The sequence below is a fragment of the Microcaecilia unicolor genome, chromosome 9, assembly GCF_901765095.1.
Source record: "Microcaecilia unicolor chromosome 9, aMicUni1.1, whole genome shotgun sequence".
Classification (NCBI taxonomy): Eukaryota; Metazoa; Chordata; class Amphibia; order Gymnophiona; family Siphonopidae; genus Microcaecilia; species Microcaecilia unicolor.
The window spans coordinates 164,800,192-164,820,509 of NC_044039.1; the positions used below are offsets into that span (position 1 = coordinate 164,800,192).

At 43.4% G+C, this 20,318-nt stretch overlaps 1 protein-coding gene across 1 annotated transcript in view; it reads left to right on the forward strand.

Annotated features, from left to right (window-relative positions):
* FRMD6 (FERM domain containing 6) overlaps positions 1-20,318 on the forward strand; it is a 331,509-nt gene that overhangs the window by 20,665 nt on the left and 290,526 nt on the right. The window lies entirely within an intron of this gene.

Sequence of the window (20,318 nt, forward strand, 5' to 3'; positions counted from 1 at the left end):
GCCAAGTAAAACTGGGTTTAAATACCGGCGTCAAAGTTATGCACAAAGCAGGTGTAAATTATTGCTCATTCACACCCAAGGCCATACCTCCTTTTTGGCAGTGCGCATTAGAATTTACACGCGTCGCGTTACAGAATATGCTGTTAGTGCATGAACCCCTAATGCCACCTATGTTGTAGGTGATAAGGGCTTATGCGCTAACCACATGCTAATTAATTAGTATGAGGCAATGTAGCTGTGCTAATTGATTAGCACAGAACACACCCACTCTTTGCCCCCAGACCCACCCCCAGCGCTAAAAAATAAATTTTATTTTATAGCGTGTGCCGATCCTAAAATCACTGCTGGATGCCTAAGCACACCCCGTGGTAAGGCATTTTTACCGCAGCTTAGTAAAAGGACCCCATAAGGTTTAAACAATACAGAATAAAACAATATAAATAAATATATGTATCTAAAATCTACTCATTCAAATTAACATCTTTAAACTGCCAATATGGAACCATCAGACCATACAAAAAAAAACAAATCATTTAACTGGTAGTATGAACTGTCAGGCCATACAAACAGATAAGTTATTTTACTGCCGGTATAGCTTTGATGACTTCTTTAACAAAATGCTTTGTGGAATAGATATGTTTTCAACTGTTTCCTGTATCAATTAATTATCAAAGGGCTCTTACCAGTAATCAATTCATATTGAGGAGCTCTGTACCAGCTCTGCTTGGCTGAGAGAGACACTCTTTGCTTTCACAGTACAGTTTAACAAAGGGTTCTTGTGTCTCAGCACACCGCTGGTTTTAACTGTTGGCAGCTCTGATTAGCTGGGTCTGAATACTTGCAAATGAACCTTTACTAGTCAAAATATTAAGCTGACTCAGCAACATAAAGGAGCCTATGTGCTAAAGGTTTTCACACATGTTTTGCAACAGGTAATATTGTCTGTTTTTCAAGAATGCATCCATCCATCCATCTGCCCATATGCATACAGAGCACAGGAGCAGCCAGCAGAACAGTGGCAAATGAATCCTTGACAATAGGCGCTGAAACCTGAAGACAGTGAAGCAGTGGTGGCAGAAGGTGTGAAAGAAGGATTATGGGATGGTGGAAAAGGCCAGGCTTTGTCACTTGAGACCAGGGCTGCCAAGAGGGGGGGCAGGGGGGGCAAAGTTTCCCAGGCCCCGGCGCCGGGGTCAGGCCACCGGCGCTGCAGTCCCTGGTCTCACTTGCCTGCCTCCACGGCTCCGGGCTCCCTTCATTCAAAGGGGCAGTCGCAGATTGCCTCTCTTCTGGCCTTCCCTCTCTGTGTCCCGCCCTCGCGGAAACCGGAAGTTACATCAGACGAGGGCGGGACATAGGGAGGGAAGGCCAGAAGAGACGCGATCTGTGACTACCGCTTTGAATGAAGGGGGCCCAGAGCCATGGAGGCAGGCAGGTGAGACTGCAGACTGCAGCGGCGGGGGGAGCAACGGGGGCGGAAGTGGGGCAGCGGGGGGGCAGTGGGGGGCGGAGGCAGGGCGGCCTTGCCCCAGGCCCGGCCTAGTCTCTAGGCGGCCCTGCTTCAGACGGAGACAGTAACACTCAAATGAAAAAGCATCATCAGGTGGTAGGAAGTCTAGCCTCCCCCCCCCCCCCCCCCCCCCCCCCCCCCCACCCGAGGATGTGCAAGGGTCAACACTAGGTTTGCCAACTAAATCCAGATTTGTCTGACAGGGCAGGCTTACTCCATTGCATGCAGGGATCTGTGGTTCTGATTTCCCCATTGAGTTCCTATGGGCTTCCTTTGATTTGCCGCACAGGAATTGCTAGCATGACTTTGTAAGAAGCCCTTAGTGCAGTAAGTAAGAAGGAACAAGATCTAATGGACAGTCCGAGCTAGACAACCTACTTACTAAAGGACGTATGAAAGATGAAGATACAGACTCAAAAGTAGACCATAGCCTATCTAAAGGGATACCTGCAGAAGCTATATAATCAGTATCTAGCTTAACATAGTCATCAGAGTCTAATGAAGTCTGAAATGACAGGTGAATATTATTTACTTTAGAAGCAAAATAACTGGCCAAAGTCTCTGCAGAAGGTTGAATTATAATAGAAGAATGTGACGAGTTTTCCTGTATCAAACCAAGGGGCACTTTTACAAAGGTGCGGTAGGCTCTACGCACATGCAGCGTGCACCAAAATGAGACTAGCGACAGGCTAACATGCCACCCGGCGGTAATTTGGGGTTTGGCATACAGCCATACTGCCGGGACAAATTATTATTTTTTATTTCCTACCACACACGGCGCTTCCAGCGTTAATCAGCAGTTGGCATGCACCGACTGGTCACCATGCATGCTGCGTGTGAGCGCTTACCACTAGACCGATAGGTGGCATTAAGGGCAAAGGCCGTAAATAGGTGCACACTGGTTTCAGTTTTACCGCAGGTCCTTTTCCTGGCCCATTGAAAAAAGGCCTTTTTCCCAGATGCGGTAAAAACTGGCCCAGTGCGCGCCAAAAGCATGCGCCCACACTACCGCAGGCCATTTTGTTTGCCATGGCTGTTGTAAAAGGACCTCCAGATAATTTCCTTAAATTAGTAGGTCTTTCAATCCCCACTAACTCGGAATAATATGTTCTTTTAGCTAAATTTAAACCCTTCTCAGTCCCTGTAGTGCTATTTAGTATATTTGGAATTAACCCCTTGTTTCCCTTATCTGTTTCCAGTGTAAGAAATGCAAACCCTGCCACGGTATTATATCATTAGGCATATTAAAACAATGAATATGCAGAAGATACATTTGCATACAGTGAAGACCTGGTAGATGGTAATTTATCTCTGATGCCCTAAAAGTGAAGGGTTCTGAAATTCTACATTTATTTAAATGTATTTAATAGAAAATACTATAAAAGCATTTTTACTTACATTTTGATATTTGTTTTGAGATATATCCACACCTGTTTGTTCTTATGGTCTTTTTCAGATTTATGAAGTGTGGTATAATGTTAATTTATCTCATGCATATTCATTTGGATAGCCTGAATACTTGACTGATTGTGGGGTTATCAGGGCAGGTGTGGGAAGCTCTGTATTAAAGCATAAACAGAAACAAATGCAGATATAGATAAAGATATAGTATAGTTGGAATGGTCTGGCTACAACCAGTCAGGTACTCAGGCTACTGAAATGAATATACATGAGGTAAACTAATATGTGTATTTTTTTTTGTTACATTTGTACCCTGTGCTTTCCCACTCATAGCAGGCTCAATGCGGCTTACATATTGTATACAGGTACTTATTTGTACCTGGGGCAATGGAGGGTTAAGTGACTTGCCCAGATTCACAAGGAGCTGCCTGTGCCTGAAGTGGGAATCCAACTCAGTTCCTCAGGACCAAAGTCCACCACCCTAACCACTAGGCCACTCCTCCATTATTCATATGTAGATGATTTCATGTTCAAGGGATTAAGGTGCAGTACTTGGGAATGGGTGAAGGTGGGGCCACTTTGTGATTTGGAGGTCTGGATGTATATTTGATCCTTCCTCTCTTTCATAGGCTGCCTGCCAGTACTATATACAGCCATTGTCTCTTAGGACTACCTTTATCCCCTCCCTGTATCTGTACACCTGTGCCGACACATCCCTCCCTTTTCCCTGTAATTATTAAAGCAAACAGGTTCACACCAGATCTTGTTTTCTCTTGTCCTCCTAGTTAATTCCATTCTCTATGTTTGTTTGTTTGTTTTTTTAATCTTCTTTTCAATTTGGTTTAAATTTTGAACGCATCAAGAACATCTTGTAAACACAGCAGAATATACCAAAGATAAATCCTGCAGAACTCCCTCATACAAATTGTCTCAACCCCTCTTCTCCTTCCAAAACTAATCAACCCAATACGATTTCTACTGTCAAGCTCAGGTCTTCAGTGATAGTGATGGAAGAGATGCAAGGATAACATTAGTAGAGAAAAGCCCAAACCCAACTGGAAAAGAATAAAATAAAGAGTGAATCCAATCATTAGAGCAGGACTTCACAAACTTGTCCTGGGGAATCCACAGCCAGATGGATTATGGGTATGCATGAAATAAATGTGTAGGAACAGCAAACAGGGGAGTCAAGCAAAACAGGAGTAGAGTCTGACCAACAAACAAAATGAGCTGTTTTTGTCTGCTGGTCAGCCTCTACTCCTGTTGTTCTGAAATAAATGTGCAAACATATCCCTCTGCTTGTTCTTAGAGGATATCATGACTAATTGACTGGCTTTGGGGTCACCAGAAGATACACCAACCAAAAGCAGATCTCAAATCCAAAGTCTGATGATAAAAAAATAATCTTTATTGAACTCAACACCCAAGTTCAATAAAGATTATTTTTTATTGTTAGACTTTGGGTGTGGGACCTGCTTTTGGTTGGTGTATCTTTTGGTGCGGATTTGAAAACCTCTTTGGTGTCTGCTGTTTGGGGGTCACCAGGACAGATTTGGGAAGCCCTCTATTACAGTTTTTCAATAGCTCATTTATCAAACAAGCAAACAAAAAATGAACACAGGAATAGCCGTAAAAAGAATTCTTTTTCGTTTAGTTACTTATAAATCCAGAAAAGGTGTCTTCTGCATGAACGGAATGGAAATGCTTGATAACTTTGACCGAGTCTGTGTGCTCAGAATTTTTAGTTTTTGAAAGAAAACCAAATAGGATCCAGACTTAGTAATCCATGCCCCTAAAATATGCTTTCCATTTCTAAGGATATTTTTCTGGCAGTTTGGTACCAGGTGCTTTCTTGTTTCATATTGTTTCACTAACTACACCCTCTCCAAAAGACATTACACGATGTGATACTCGCAAGTGACCCTTCTCCGGAGTAGCCCCCCCCCCCCCCCCCCCCGCACTCTGGAATGCACTGCCGGAAAGGATCCACTTAACACAAGACTATCTCTACTTCAGGAAGCAGGTGAAAGCTTGGCTCTTCAACCAAGCCTTTAATGGAAGAAGTAACTAACTGTTAGTCTCACTCACACACACAAGGAGTGACTTGGGCTGCACATACTGCAGCGGGACATGTTTATCCATTCCTCCATGTCCTACTTTCTTCAAATCAGTCACCTTACTTTCTAATTCTTCCTACTTTCTTACCCATCTATATGTTACAACTTTGCCTTACCCTTCACTACCAATTATAATGCTCTATTACGTATTGTGTTGACATTGCTAGTATACCATGCCATACTTTGTATTGTTTTTGAATATTTTTACTGCTGTAATTGCCTATTGCTCATGTTTGATCTATTCTTACTGTACATCGCCTTGAGTGAATTCCTTCAAAAAGGCGGTAAATAAATCCTAATAAATAATTAAATATTCAGATCTTCCCACATCTAGCTTCCATTATCCTGACCAAGTTGCTTCTGACCATCTGATTTTTTTTAAATAACTGCTTGGCTGTGAAGGAAGTTTAAATTTAAGTGTCTCAGTTTAGTAAAGAGTAAAGAAAGAAATCTAACATGATAAGATTAATATTCATAAGAACGTATGTGGTTGGTGCCAGCTGCTGTAAGTTCTTCCTTTAAAAAAATGACAGGGGCTGAATAGATAATTATCCATCTGAAAAGGGAGCAGGATTTAGGGCATTTCAGGGGTGATGAAAGCCAGACGTTAAGCATATGATGGGCTGCACAAATGGATGGTATAACTTGAAACAACTAGTTTGGATGTTCAGCAGTGCTACCCACACAGCCAGTACTGCTGAATATACCACAACTGGAAACTATTTTAATTATGTATTTACTTAATAAAATGTATAGACTGCTTAAACCTAAGCAGTTTACAAGTTAAAACATACAAAACCACATACTTTCACAATATCAAACAGCTGCAATAAGGTGCCCACTCATTTGAAACCTGCCAAAGATCCAGATCACCAAACTACTCAGTAAAAAAAAAAAAAAAAAAAGTTTTCAGTGCTGTTTTAAACTGCTACAGAGATGTTCTTAACCTTAAATAACCAGACATTTTAAATTATACGCTCTTCATATGGCTAAATATTGGGGATTTTCATTTTGTTTAGTTTCCTGTGTTGTTTGCCGCATTGTTTGTTTGTTTTGGTTAGTCTTAATTTTTGTTTCGGGGCAATGTCATTAAGAGTGAATCCTCTTTGCAAAGAAGGTGCTCTATTTGCAAAGAGCAGTGGTGTACCAAGGGTGGGGCAGGGGTGCAGTCCACCCCCAGTGTAGGCAGTAAGGGGATGCATCGAGCATGCGCAGGGCTGTTGGCTCTGACAGTCCCCTGCTCCCTCTTATATCAACTTCCTGTTCCAGGGCAAAGGACCAGAAGAACATACACTTGGAGGAGGTGGTGATGCCCCTGGAGGAGGGGGTGATCTGCTCTGGGTGGCAACTAAGCTAGATACTCCACTGGCAAAGAGGGTGCACTCTCACTTGTTATCGTATACATGCGCAAACCATCTTGCAAATAGTGTACATTAGTAGTGGCAAACGGAAAACACTTAAGGCCCTGTATACAAAGCCACGCTAGCGTTTTTAGCATGTGCTAAATGCTAGTCACCTATATATTCCTGTGGGCAACAGCATTTAACCATGCTAATCATTAGTGTGCACTAAAAATGCTAATGTGCCCTTACAGCTGCTTAGTAAATGGGGCTCAAAATGTGTTTTTTTTCTGCTCATTTTTGTTGGTTTTACTTTTCAATCAGCACACTTGTTTTTCTGCCTGCACAAGCTTACCACGAGCAGATACGGTTTCATATTGCAAATCATTTTGTGTACATGTGGCTGCACTTCTGAAAGCACCCTGATTGGCTTTCTCTATTGATTCATTGGATCACTGCAAATAAAAAACAATTACCATCAAGTCCCCTGATGAAGGCAGGTTGCCGAAACACGGACTGTGTCACTGTCAGGTCTTTTAATAAAGAACAACACAGAGAGGGTTCAAAGTACAAAACACACTCCGTGGCCTAGTGGTTAGAGTGGTGGACTTTGGTCCTGGGGAACTGGTTTTGATTCCCATTGCAAGCACAGGCAGCTCCTTGTGACTCTGGGCAAGTCACTTAACCCTCCATTGCCCCACGTACAAGTAAGTACCTAAGCCGCATTGAACCTGCCATGAGTGGGAAAGTGCGGGGTACAAATAAAATAAAAAAAAAAGTACCAATAGCCTTCAAAAGCGGGACAAGTCCTTTTATTCCACAGTGTAGATCTATCCTGAACATCAATGACTCAGTCTTGTATGTCAATGACCCAACATAGGCTTTGTTCCGGTGTCAAACGCGTCAGGGGTCGTTTGACATCAAAAGTCCAATATAAACATGCCCAGCATTAACAGCTGAAGGCAAAAAAGTAGGAACCTGATCCAAACACTGTATAGAGATCCCAACGTGGCATAGCCTCTTTGAAATACAAATGATGTGACCAACTCCAACGCTCCCTCATTCACTCCCTGTCTTCATGCCTGGCAAAGCTCACATGTGGAAGGGGGATTCAAATAAAGACCACCACCTTCAGTCCTACGGATATTCTTTGACTGTGGAAACATCAGAGAAATTCTTCCACAAAATGTATACAAAATGTGACCTACAGTAGCAGATCCCAAAGATGGTCTAGGTATAAATCACTGAGCTTCTGTTCAGTGGAAGAGAGAGGATGCAGAGGTCACCACAGAATGGGTCAGAGGGCAAAACCATGTAGGGAGAGTGCAAGGCTCCAGAAAGTTGGAGCTAGTACTGGTAGGGAATTTGAACTGGTGTGGGAAAGAGAGGTGAAAGGATAAGAAAAAAAGAGAGAGAGAATGACAGAGAAAGAAATAGAAGCAGGAAAAAAAATAAAACAAGAGGCAGGAAGAGAAGGAGAGAGAGAGAGAGAATATACATTAGAATTGTCATACTGGGTCAGACCAAAAGTCCATCAAGCTTATGAGGAAAGGCTAAAGCAGCTAGGGCTCTTCAGCTTGGAGAAAAGGCGGCTGAGGGGAGATATGATAGAGGTCTATAAAATAATGAGTGGAGTTGAACAGGTAGATGTGAATTATCTGTTTACACCTTCCAAAAATACTAGGACTAGGGGGCATGCGATGAAGCTACAAAGTAGTAAATTTAAAATGAATCAGAGAAAATTTTTCTTCACTCGACATGTAATTAAACTCTGTAATTCGTTGCCAGAGAATGTGGTAAAGGCAGTTAGCTTAGCAGAGTTTTAAAAATGTTTGGATGGCTTCCTAAAGGAAAAGTCCATAGACCATTATTAAATTGGACTTGGGGAAAATCCACTATTTCTGGGATAAGCAGTATAAAATGTTTTGTACTTTTTTGGGATCTTGCCAGGTATTTGTGACCTGGATTGGCCACTGTTGGAAACAGGATTCTGAGCTTGATGGACCTTTGTCTGTCCCAGTATGGCAATACTTATGTAAGCCAAGTATCCTGCTAGGTCACAAGTACCTGGCAGAGTCGCAAAAAGTACATAGTGTCCATGCTGTGTGTCCCAGGGATAAGCAAGGGATTTTCCTAATTCCACCTTAGTTATGAATTTTTCTTCCAGGAACTTGTTCAAACCTTTTAAAACCTTGCTGTACTAACAGCTTTTACCACATCCTCCGGCAATGAATTCCAGAGCTTAATTATGTGTTGAATGAAAAATAATATTTTCTCCTATTTGTTTTAGATGTATTATTTAGTAACTTAATGGAATGTCCCTTAGCCTTTGTGCTCTTTCAAAGAGTAAGCAATCAAATTGCATTTATCCATTCCACTCCATTTATAGACCTTTCTTATATTCCTCCTCAGTCATCTCTTCTCCAGGCTGAAGAGTCCTAATATCTTTAGCCTTCCCTCATATGGAAATCATTTTATTCCTTTTTATTTATTTATTTTTACTGCCATTATAATGGAATTCCCTCAAAGAGTTATTATGTTGGTTGTCTCCTTTCTCTGGAGGAAGAGACATGAAGGAAGAAAGACAGAGGAGGAGTGAGTGTGCTGGTAAGAAGGTTGACAGTATACTGGACATATCCTGAAAATTTAAAGATTGGATAATAAAACTACTGCAATCTGGCAAACTCAATGGCTTGCGTCACATTTTAGAATCATGCAAAGATGCAGTTTCAGGTTGAGCAAAAATGATACAGATCCCATTCTTGCACATTTTTGAAATATCACAAGTTATGCCCAAGGCATCAATTTGCCATGCTATTAAAATTTACACTGCAGATCTTTTTGCACTCACTAATAGATGCCTAAATATCTCTGTAGGACTTCTCACCAAGCCTTAATCATTTCCCAAATTCTTTATGGATTTTACTATTGAATGTGGAAATCAAATGGATGGTGTCTATAAGAACATACATGCTTTAAGAGAATTTTTTTAAAAAACTGCATCACTTAGATTTTCACCTAAAAATAGAAGATAAACCAAGCCAAGACCTTTGACTACAGAACAGTCTCGATTATCTGACCTTCACTGATCTGACCCCCAATGACATCATGCAGCTTCTCTTTTTATTTTCTGAACCCGGGACCTTACTTTTACAGCAAAACAGCACCATTGTGAACCGGAACCCTGCTTTTACTGCCGCTGTTTCTGGGTTTTCCGTATTATCCGACAATGGGTCGGTCCCATTTAGGTCAGATAATCGAGACTTTACTGTATGTGTAAGTATGAACTAAGAGCAATTAGTAAATGAACCGTGGATTTGACTGTAAATGAAAAAAAACAATCTGCTGGTACTATGTGGTGAGTTAAAATGAAGCTTGTCAGCATTATCAGGGTGGGAGCATCACTCGGCAAGTCTGGCTTTGTCAGCTGAGCACAGCGTATAATAAATGGTTCACGGGGGTGTTTGAAGGGTACACCTTAACTACATAAAAGGTGATTCACCTTCATTGTAAAAGGTACAACCTTTGCAAGATGAATTCTGTTTTTTAATACAAAGGTGCAACTTCATATGTGACAAAAGCTTTAATGACAAAGCTCAAGTTTTCAATAGACTTTCTCGAGACCTGCCCTGTAGAAAGCTTTTACTGTTGCCTATCATTGTGAGCCTTCTGGCATCACATGGTACAGCAGAGGTTCCCAAACCTGTCCTAGGGTCCCCCCCACCCCCCAGCCAGTCAGGGTGTGAGGATATCTGCAAACCTTTACCTATTTGGAACCTTTTCTACAGAACACTCTCTGCTACCTGCACTGTGAGCTGTCATATTTGAAATTTATGCTCTTAAAGCATTCTTTCTTTCTCTTGGGTACTCTCTCCTTAGCTTTGTTAACCACCTTGAAGTCTACTTGATATAAGGCAGTAAATAAATAAATAAATAGATAAAGGATTGAAACATACACAAATCACAGCAGATAAAGACCATATGGCCTATCCAGTCTTCCTGTCCATGCCATCTATTATCCCTTCCTCCAGTGGCGTACCAAGTGGGGGCGGTCCGCCCGGGTGCTGTTCCGGGGCAGAGGGAGCATGGAACGAATGAAGGACAGGCGCACGTGGCACCCCCCCAGCGGTGTGCACCCGGGGGGGTTCTTTTGCGGGGGGGTGTCCTTTCACCAGGGGGGGTTGCGCTGCATCCGGGGGGGCGCTGCACCCGGTGGGCGGGGCACATCGGCGATCCGCCCCAGGTGTCAGCCCCCCTAGGAACGCCACTGCCTTCCTCTCCCTTAAAGATCTTGTGTACTTGTCCCAAGCTTTCTTGAATTCAGATACAGTTTTTGTCTCCACCACCTCCACTAGGAGGCTGTTCCACAAATTCACCACCCTTTCCATGAAGAATTATTTCCTCAGGTTACTTCTGAGTCTATCCCCTTTCACCACCCTATGCCCCCTCATTCCAGAGCTTCCTTTCAATTGAAAGAAACTCACCATGTGTGCATTTATACCATGGAAATATTTAAACATCTCTATTATATCTCCTCTCTCCCACCTTTCTTCCGAAGAATACATATTGAGATCTTTAAGTCTGCTTGGACACATAGAAGACTGGTCAAAAGGAAAAAGGAGGTGATATTGCTGTTGTATAAGTCTCTGCTGAGACCTTATTTAGAGTATTGTGTACAGTTTTGGAGACTGCATCTTACAGGATGTAGTCAGTCCAGAGGGGGCCTTGTAAAATAGTTAGTGGTCTTTGTTGAAAAGCATATGGGGAGAGACTTGAAGATCTAAACATGTGTAGTCTGGATGAAAGACAGGATAAGTTGGACATGTTAGAGAAATTTAAATACCTCCCAGGCACTAATACACAGGAGGCTCTGGAACGAAGCATGAAAAGTTGAGGGTGAAGCGGGATAGACTTAGGAGTAATTTAAAGAAATATTTGTTTATAGAAATGGCAGTGGAGGCATGCAACAGCCTCCCAGTAGAGGTGGTGGAGGAAAGGACAGTGATTGACAAACCATGGGACAATCACAGAGAATCTCTGAGAGATGGAAAAGTAGAGCTGGCCTTTGGTATGGATGGGCAGAATAGATAGACCATATGGTCTTTTTCTGCCACCATGTTCTCTGTTTATATGACCATAAATCCAGTTATAAGTTGAGAAATAAACTTAATTCCCCCCCCCCTTCCTGAGGATTGTGAATACTGCCTTCACAGCATCCCCTACCCTGGCTGACCTTGGGAGTGGATGACCCGACTCAATGATCAGACAGGAGATTTGGAACATAGGTATGCTGCCTGAGCCACTGGGCCAGCATCTAAAGCTAATTTTATTTTGATATTTGGAGTTTAAGGGGTCCTTTTACTAAGGTGCACTGAAAAATGGCTTGCGGTAGTGTAGGCGCGGGTTTTGGGCGCACAGCAATCCATCTTTCAGCGTGCCTGTAAAAAAGGCCTTTCTAAAACTTTTGTCGAAAATTGACTTGTGGCAAACATTACCGCGTGTCCATTCTGCCATTGACTAGTGGTAAAGTCTTACACGGTAACTGGGCGGTAATGACCTACGTGTGCCAAATGCCACTTGGCGTGCATCTGATACTGCGGCAGAAATTATCATGCGCACACCAAAAATGAAATTACCGCAAGATCCATGTGGTAGCCATGCGGTAACTCCATTTTTGCATGAGTTGGGCAAGCGTGGACGCTTACGCGGCTTATTAAAAGGTCACCTAAGTGTTTAAGCATGACAGAAGGCTTTGCAATTAGAAAAAGATGCTCTTTCTTTACATGATCTAGTTCAGTACTCATGGAGCAGTAACTGCTTTGTTAGAAGCTCTAAAAAATAGCAGATAATTTCTAGAATATTCCTAACCACATATTTATAATGAAAACAAGATACATTTAAATTGCAAGAGTACATGAACCTTAATCTTAAAATGACCAATGATTGTTCTCCCTCTTTTCTGTCCCTGTGATCTAAATGTTAGAAAAGCATGAGGTGGGGTTGCAGCTCTCCAGTCATTCAGGGGTATAAATGGTTAGGGGTTTCAGGGCACAAAAAATATGCAGTTGAACAGGTTCTCAGTCCATCTGTATGGAAAAATAGCTTCCATGAATAATCATTGTTGATACTCTGAAAATGAGTTTGAGATGAGGGCTGTAGGGAGCTATGTGCAGGTAGTCTGGCTGCAAAGGGTGCAAGGGAAGTGGGGGCTCTAAATTTTTGTCCTCTTCATTGCCTTCCCTGCTTGGCTGCGACACAGTGGGTGGGATAGGAGCTCTAGGGAGTGTGTTGCATGGGGCGTGTTTCCAGCTCAGGACAGTCCTGTTTGAGACCCTCTCATATACAGCAGAGTGAAGGGGTAGCCTAGTGGTTAGAACAATGGACTGACAACCAGGGTTCAAATCCCACTGCTGCCAATTGTGATCCTGGGCAAGTCACCTATTATGAAGTAATACAGCTGGTCATAGTATCACTTCACAGCACTGGGGTCTTCCCTGGCACTCTAAGTGATGGTTGCATTTGTGACAGGTGCACACAGCATGGTCTCTGTTGACTTGTCCTTAATTTGAAACTGCTATAAATCACTAGTTTCCAGAGAGAGTGCAATGATCACCATTAAGCAAAAATTCCTTGCTCTCTGAATTTAAATCTAATCCTAACCATGTTAGGAAAAAGATAAGGTCCCTTGGTATTATTTTTCATCTTTGTCTTCTTCATGTATATAGTTAGAGATCTCATGGGAGCAGCAGTCTGTTGAGCTCCTCAGATCTCATGGAGAGCATGGCATCAGTAAGACAGCTGCTTCCTCAGACGCCCCCCCCCCCCCCCAATACAACTAGCCAGGATGGACCACATGGAGCTCCACACACCCCTCCCTCTACCACCAATTTTATTGCAGTGTTCACATGATCCTGAAATAAAAATCTTTTACCACAGGGAGAAAGACTGCCCATCCCTTTTCTGGGAGGACAGTAGTGGGGAATTTGTTTTTCAAAGCAGAGATGAAAGAATTATGAGCTGCTTGGGAATGAGAGAGGTGATGAACAGACAGAAAACGCATGAGAAGAACGGGAGGAGGGAGACGAAAGCACAACAGGAGAGTGTGGACAGCAGAAAAATAATTACCAGGCTTGTCCTAAAAGTCTTTGATATTTGCTTAGAATAGCTCATTCGAACTGTGATACATACGAAGGTCCATTTTACACAAGATGTAGGGATTGGAATTGAGACATCCAGATTGGGACATGTTCAATGCCAGCAGCATTTTACAAAAGGCATTTTTAAACTGCCTGCAGGAGTGCCATTTTAGGGGCCTTTTTACTAAGCCGCGTAGGCATGTACGCACGTCTTACGCACGTCAATTTTGAACTACTGCCTGACACCTGGCACAGTAATTGACATTGTTCGTGCGTTGACGATTACTGCCAGGTTAACGTGTGAGACCTTACCACTAAGTCAATGGGTGGCAGTAAGGTCTCAAGCCCAAAATGGACACGCGACAATTTTCATTTTGCCGCATGTCCATTTTCGGCCAAAAAAAGGCCTTTTTTTGCAGGTATGCTGAAAAATGGACCAGTGTGCGTCCAATACATGTATCTACACCAGTGCAGGCCATTTTTCGGCACACCTTAATAAAAGAACCCCTTAGAAATTTACATGTGGATAACATGAATGGTGTGAGCCTGGCAGCTTCCATGTGGAATAGGCAATTTTGCAGCTTCTGTTTGTAAGTAGTGCTGTTTCCACGTGTACTGCTATTAATCATTTCTATAGTGCTACTAGATGTACAAAGCACTGTACACGTTATATGCAGGTACTTTCTCTGTCACTAGAGGGCTCACAATCTAATTTTTATATCTGGGGCAATGAAGGGTTAAGGTTTGTTTTTTTTTACTAAGGTGCGCTGGAAATGGCCTGCGGTAGTGTAGACAGGCATTTTGGATGCGCGCAGAATTATTTTTTAGCACACCTACAAAAAATGCCTCTTTTTTTGCCGAAAATGAAAATTGCTGTGCGTCCATTTTGGGTCTGAGACCTTACGGCAAGCCATTGACCTAGCAGTAAGGTCTCACACGGTACCAGGTGGTAATGGTCTACACATGTCAAATTCTACTTGACGCGCGTAACTGCTGCGCATCAGAAAATAAAAAAATATTTTTCAGATGCGCATAGCGGATGCATGCCAAAATTGAAATTACCGCAAGGGCCATGCGGTAACTGGGTGGTAACTCCAATTTGGCACACGTTAGGCACATGTAGGCACCTACTCGGCTTAGTAAAAGGACCCCTAAGTGATTTGCCCAGGGTCACAAGGAGCTGCACTGGGATTCAGCCCAGGTTGCCAGGTTCAAAGCCCACTGCACTAACCATTAGGCTACTCCTCCTTTGAGTGCTGCCAGTGAAACAGAGGCTTCACTTTTAATTTGGTTTCATTCTGGATGCAAAAATAAGCAGAGGAATTAAGGGAAATGACCCCCTCAATCTCTTGGGTAAAGTCCTGGCCAAAACAAGCATTTAAAGAAAATCTGTGTATGGGGAATGCACATGCACAAAAACAAGAGAAACAGGAAGCCTATATGGTTCTCCAAACAAGTGGCTGAAAAAATAACGGCAAAAGAAGCTCCATTCAAGAAATACAGAAGAACGCAACAAGAGGATTGCAGAAAAGATTACCGGATTAAACTCAAAGAAGCGAAGAGGGAAATACGACTAGTGAAGCTCAGGCAGAAATAAAAAGGGCTGAAGATATAAAGAGGGGTGACTAGACCTTTTTCAGATACATTGGGGAAAGGAGAAAAGAGAGAAATGGAATTATAAGACTAAAAGATGCTGAGAATGGCTATGTGATGAGAATAAAGCAAATGTGCTAAATACTTCTCTTCGATGTTCATGGAAGAAAATCCTGGAGAAGGACCGTGGTTGACTGCAGAGGGTATAGCTGGAAATGGAGTGGATATTGCACCATTTGTTTAAGAAAGTGTTTATAAACAATTTGAAAATCTGAAAGTGGACAAAGCTATGGGGATGGATGGGATACATCCCAGGATACTTAGGGAGTTCAGAGACGTCCTGGTGGAACCGCTTAAGGAATTATTTAATAGATATTTAGAGACAGGAGAGGTTCCATGAGATTGGAGATGAGCTGATGTGGTCTCTCCTCTCAAAAGTGGGGATAGGGAAGAAGTAGGAAACTATAGGCCTCACATCAGTGGTAGAAAAAATAAAGGAGTCACTGCTGAAGAAAAAGATAGTTAACTTTTCTAGAAGCCAGTGGGTTGTAGGATCTGATGCAACATGGCTTTACCAAAGGAAAATCCTGCCAAATGAATCTGATTGACTTCTTTGACTGGGTGACCAAAGAAATAGATAAAGGCCATGCACTAAATATAATCTACTTGGATTTCAGCAAAGTCTTTGATATGGTCCCTCACATAACACTAATGAATAAGCTGAGAGGGCTGAATGTAGGACACAAAGTGATGAACTGGATTGGAAATTGGTTGACCGACAGGTGACAGGGGTGGTGACAAATGGAATCCACTCAGAGGAAAAGAAAATGAGCAGTGGAGTGCCCCAGGGGTTGGTGCTATTTGTAATAGACATTGCTGAAGGGTTAGAGGGAAAAGTTTTCCTTTTCGTGGAAGATACAAAGATAGCCAATAGAGTGGAAATTCCAGAGGGAGTAGAAACCATGAGAAGAGATCTCCAAACGTTGGAAGAATGGCCAAGGATCCGGCAGTTAAAATTTAATGTGAAGAAGTGCAGAGTGATGTACCTGGGATGCAGAAATCCTTCTCCAGAGTAGCCCCCACACTCTGGAATGCATTGCCTGAAAGGCTCCGCTTAACACAAGACTATCTGTACTTCAGGAAGCAGGTGAAAGCTTGGCTCTTCAACCAAGCCTTTAATGGAAGAAGTAATTAACTTGTTAGTCTCAATCACACCAGTGGCGTAGCCAGAAGTCAATTTTTGGGTGGGCCAACAGGTTGGATGGGTGGGCACTAGACAGTGGTGTGCTGGTAAATGTTTAACAACAGGCTCTCTCCCTGGTCCACCTCTGCGCCCCCCCCCCCCCCCCGTCCACCTGTGCACCTCCCCTCAAAATTGCAGAGCTGGCTATAGCCAGGGAGAGAGCCTGGGGGGTGGGGGAGGCAATGCATTACTCTCTCCAGGAAAAAAACCATTAAATGATCCCAGGTTCCAATCTAATTCATGTTTAATGTGGGATAAAATGCCATAAATAAGTAAATAAATATAAACTTTTAATGTTGAGCACCTGATTCTCAAAGTGGACGTGTTCCAATCATTATAATGAAATTACCACAAATTATTTTTTTCTACCTTTGCTATCTGGTGACTTTGTTTTTCTGATCATACTGGCCCAGTATCTGATTCTGCTGCTATCTGTCCTCTTTACTCCGTTTCCAGGGCTTCCTTTCCATTTATTTCTTTACTTTCTGCCTTTCTTCTTCATTTCTTGCTCTGGGTCCTCCGTAGACTTGACTGTCCAGTGGATCCAGCTTCTGCCTATTTTCTTCATCCATGTGCAATTTTCTCCTCTCTTCCTTTTCCCTCATCTCATCTCCTTCCTCACTCTTTCTTTCCCTCCATCCATGTCCAGCATTTCTTCTCTCTCCCTTCCCTCTCCTCCATCCATATCCAGCAGCCTCCTCTCTCCTGCCCTTCCTTTCATCCATCCATGTCCAGCAACTCTCCTCTCCCCTCCATCCATCCATACCCAGCAATTCTCTTCTCTCCCCTGCCCCTATCCATCTATCCCCAGCAATTCTGTTCTTGCCCCTGTCCCCTCCATCCATCCATTCCCAGCAATTCTCCTCTCTCCCCTGCCCCCCACCTCCATCCATCCATCCCCAGTAATTCTCCTCTCCCCTGCCCCCACCTCCATCCATCCATCATCCCCAGCAATTCTCCTCTCTCCTCTGCCCCCCCACCTCCATCCATCCATCATCCCCAGCAATTCTCCTCTCTCCCCTGCCCCCCCACCTCCATCCATCCTTCCCCAGCAATTTTCCTCTCTCCCCTGCCCCCACCTCCATCCATCCATCATCCCCAGCAATTCTCCTCTCTCCCCTGACCCCCCACCTCCATCCATCCATCATCCCCAGCAATTCTCCTCTCTCCCCTGCCCCCCACCTCCATCCATCCTTCCCCAGCAATTTTCCTCTCTCCCCTGCCCCCACCTCCATCCATCCATCATCCCCAGCAATTCTCCTCTCCCCTGACCCCCCACCTCCATCCATCCATCATCCCCAGCAATTCTCCTCTCTCCCCTGACCCCCCACCTCCATCCATCCATCCATCATCCTCAGCAATTCTCCTCTCTCCCCTGCCCCCACCTCCATCCATCCATCCCCAGCAATTCTCCTCTCTCCCCTGACCCCCACCTCCATCCATCCATCCCGTGACTCTCCTCTCTCCCCTCCCCTCCCGCTCCCATCCATGTGTCCAGCGATTCTCCTTCACCCCATGCATCCTTCCCTCCCATTCCACCTGCCCGCCCTCTCTCAGACGGCAGCGCTTCCCAGACGCTGCCTACCGCCGCCACGATCTACCTCCTCTCTCTGTCTCACTCTCAAAAGCAGCGGTAGCGATTCAAACACGCTACCTCCTGCTTCTAACCCGGAAGCGTCTCCTATGCAGAGGAGACGCTTCCGGGTTAGAGGCAGGAGGCAGCATGTTTGAATCGCGAAGCTACCGCTGCTGTTGAGACAGAGGGAGGAGGTAGATCGTGGCGGTGGTAGGCAGCGTCTGGGAAGCGCTGCCGCCAGAGAGAAGGAGGCAGATGCAGGATCAGCGCTCCCTGCTCCCTCCGCTCCGCTGCTGGGTGGGCCTGAACCCAAAATGGGTGGGCCTAGGCCCATCCAGGCCCACCCATGGCTACGCCCCTGAATCACACACACAAAGATTGACTCCGGCTGCACATACTGCAGCGGGACATGTTTATCCACTCCTACCCTAGCTGAGATAATATGTAACCGTCTCTCTGACCTCATGTGCAACTTTCTTCAAATCAGTCACCTTACTTTCAAATTCTTCCTACTTTCTTACTCATCTATATGTTACAACTTTGCCTTACCCTTCATTACCAATTATAATGTTCTATTACGTATTGTGTTGTCATTGCAAGTAGTATACCAAGCCATATTTTGTATTGTTACTTGAATATTTTTACTGTTGTAATTGCCTATTGCTCGTTTGATCTATTCTTACTGTACACCGCCTTGAGTGAATTCCTTCAAAAAGGCAGTAAATAAATCCTAAGAATAAATAAATAAATATTACATCTAATGTTGTTTGCAATATGATAGTCATGCTAAAACAACATGTTATCTAACTTTCCATCCATCCAGTTCCTTGTGATTCTAGTAGTGTGTCAGTTCACTCAGCTACATAGAAATAAGGGTCAATGTATAAACTGTGGCTGATACCTTTTTTTCTTGGGCTAACTTAGTTTGAGACTGGCTTTCGAATGCTATGCTTCCTTGAGCCAGTCATTTTGTTTTTAATGAATTTCTCCAAAGCTAGTCACAAATGAGTGAACAGTCCAATAAACAGGTCTTAATTATACCAGCATTTGAATACCTCTTACCATATTCCTTCTTGATTTTCTTCCTTCAAGTATGAATTTAAATGTGACTGATCTCAGCCTAGGCTGTAGCTGTGGGGGGTGGGGTACTCTCAGGCACCTCTTTAAAAAGAGCTTAAACTGAGACATCACAGATGGTTTGCAGGGGCTCTTCTCATGAGACTTGGCCCCCATAGCAGATGATAGTACACTCAAGAGCTTCCCAGGCTGCCCTGCAGGACTGGGTAATTTAATTGAAGCAAAAGGTGAGCAGGTGGTATGGCAACACTGCAGGAGGTAAGTACCTTAAGGCATTGAAGCTGAGGGGAGAAAGAAAGGGAATTCCCCCATTTACGCTTATGGGGAGCCCTCAACCAAATTTTGCTTGGGGCCTCAGCATTTGAACTTTTGAAGGAGGAAGTGAAGGAGTCGCTATCAGTAACAATGTTACTGCTAATAAAATGAAGAACAGACTGCCAGCAAAATTGACAACACTATTTTTCTTGCAGGCTACTGCTTTTCCTTTTTAATTTCATTTAGTTCCATTTCACTAATGCCCATCCTGAAGGCTTAAGGTGATGCACAAATTACAGGCAAAGCAATAAAATATTGCAGGCAAGCAGCAAGTGTGCATTAAAAAGAACACCCTGATGTTACAATATTAAAATGAGCAAATCAACATTAGACTACATCACATAAATTACATCTTGGCCTAAAACTACGAAAACAGACAAGAAATCATTGAAGATATAAGAGAACAAATAAGCGGGGCATCAGCTATTTGTTTATTCACAAATATGGCACACTGCAATTCATGTATATGTCAAAGTGGTTTATAACGACTAAAGTATAAAACTGTGACAATGTAAGGATGGTAACAACTTGCCTTCATCGGATACCCAAACAGGTTCAGCCTCAACTACACGCCTGGTTGAAAAAAAAAAGGTCTTAAGGCCACCTTAAACCAAGGCAAAGTGGGTTCTAAACTAGTACAGTGAAACAGTGATAACAAATATGGATAACATAATGGGCTATTGAGGACCAACTAGATAACCTCCCAAATTTATTAGTATGCTTGTCCCAAAACTAAACCAAACAGTGGTATTTGATAATTTGCAGCAATTAGGTAGGGCAGAAAAGACACACCTGATGCCTGATCCTAATGTTTTATATTTGGCAGTGGAACAAAGATAAGATGCTCGGCTACTAAATGATCTACTGAGAATGCCAAACTTGTACTGTGTTGGTGAAAAAGGAAATTTACCTGTCCATAAAGATTAAACCAGTGGTTCCCAAACCTGGTCCTGGAGGCATCCCAGCCAATCAGGATTTGGGGATTTCCGCCATGAATATTCATGAGAGAG